The sequence below is a fragment of the Bison bison genome, unplaced genomic scaffold, assembly GCF_000754665.1.
Source record: "Bison bison bison isolate TAMUID 2011002044 unplaced genomic scaffold, Bison_UMD1.0 scf7180017864243, whole genome shotgun sequence".
Classification (NCBI taxonomy): domain Eukaryota; kingdom Metazoa; phylum Chordata; class Mammalia; order Artiodactyla; family Bovidae; genus Bison; species Bison bison.
Window position 1 is genome coordinate 2,730,643 of NW_011494815.1, and position 1,450 is coordinate 2,732,092.

Genomic DNA, 1,450 nt, shown 5'->3' on the forward strand with positions numbered 1-1,450 from the left:
AGCCCACCAGGCTGCTCCATCCATGGGATTCTCCAGGCAAGAGTACTGGAGTGGGTTGCCATTTCCTTCTCCAGGGGATTTTCCCAACCCAGGGATCGAACTCGGGTCTCCCGCATTCCAGGCAGACGCTTTAACCTCTGAGCCACCAGGGAGTTACCACATATAACCTTTTTCCATGAGAAAGTGGAAGCCAGTGATTATCAACTGAGTTATGTAGTAGTCTGCTGGAGCAGGAAACGGCAACCCACTCCAGTATTCTTGCCTGGAAAATTCCACGGACAGAGGAGCTTGGTGTGTTCCATGGGGTTGCAAAGGGTTGGATATGACTGAGTGACTGAGCACAGCACATGTAGTAGTCTGGAAAAATATTTGAAAAGTTTAAACATAATTAGGGATATAGCCATCCATTCTGTTTTTTTCCAACATCTTTGACAATTATAGAATTCATACAATGATAGTTTTCCTTCCTTTGGTTTATACTTCCAAATTGTTTGGTCATCTTAAAGTTATTCTTGATTATTAACTGTCCTCCCCCTCCCCTCTCCTGTCCTATACCTGCCTCTTCAGGATTCACTGTTGCAGTAAAGGGCAGCTTCACTCATTGGTTGTTTCTGTATTCCATGTTTAATTCCAGATCTATTTGTTTCTGTATTTAAGGTCTTAAACCATATCCTGAATCTGTTCATTTCTCATTCTCTATACAGTTATGCCTTAGACTGGTCCCCTACCAGCTCTTACCTGGATCACCGCAGTGGTAGTCTTCTAACTGGCCCCTTCTCCCACTTTTGCACCATTAGTCTCTTCTCCTATAGCCTTTTACTCAAGGCTTTTTAACATTTTCTAATTCATTCAGATTCAACAGTACATGAATCGTGAACTTGCAGATGTTCAAGCTGGATTTAGAAAAAGCAGAGGAATCTGTATGCTGGTCAAGAAGCAAGTTAGAACTAGACATGGAACAACAGACTGGTTCCAAATCGGGAAAGGAGTATGGCAAGGCTGTATATTGTAATCTTGCTTATTTAACTTATATGCAGAGTACATCATGTGAAATGCTGGGCTGAATGAAGCACAAGCTGGAATCAGGATTGCTGGGAGAAATATCAATAACCTCAGATACACAGATGACACCACCCTTACGGCAGAAAGTGAAGAAGAACTAAAGAGCCTCTTGATGAAAGTGAAAGAGGAGAGTGAGAAAGTTGGTTTAAAACTCAACATTCAGAAAGCTAAGATCATGGCATCTGGTCCCATCATTTCATGGCAAACAGATGGGGAATCAATGGAAACAGTGACAGACTTTATTTTTTGGGGTTCCAAAATCACTGCAGATGGTGACTGCAGCCATGAAATCAAAAGACACTTGCTCCTTGGAAGAAAAACTATGACCAACCTAGACAGCATATTAAAAAGCAGAGATATTACTTTGCCAGCAAAGGTCCATCTAGTC

At 42.0% G+C, this 1,450-nt stretch overlaps 1 protein-coding gene across 5 annotated transcripts in view; it reads left to right on the forward strand.

The window, feature by feature from the left end:
* Positions 1-1,450, forward strand: part of XPA (xeroderma pigmentosum, complementation group A) — a 30,584-nt gene that overhangs the window by 12,533 nt on the left and 16,601 nt on the right. The gene's annotated exons all lie outside the window — the stretch shown is intronic.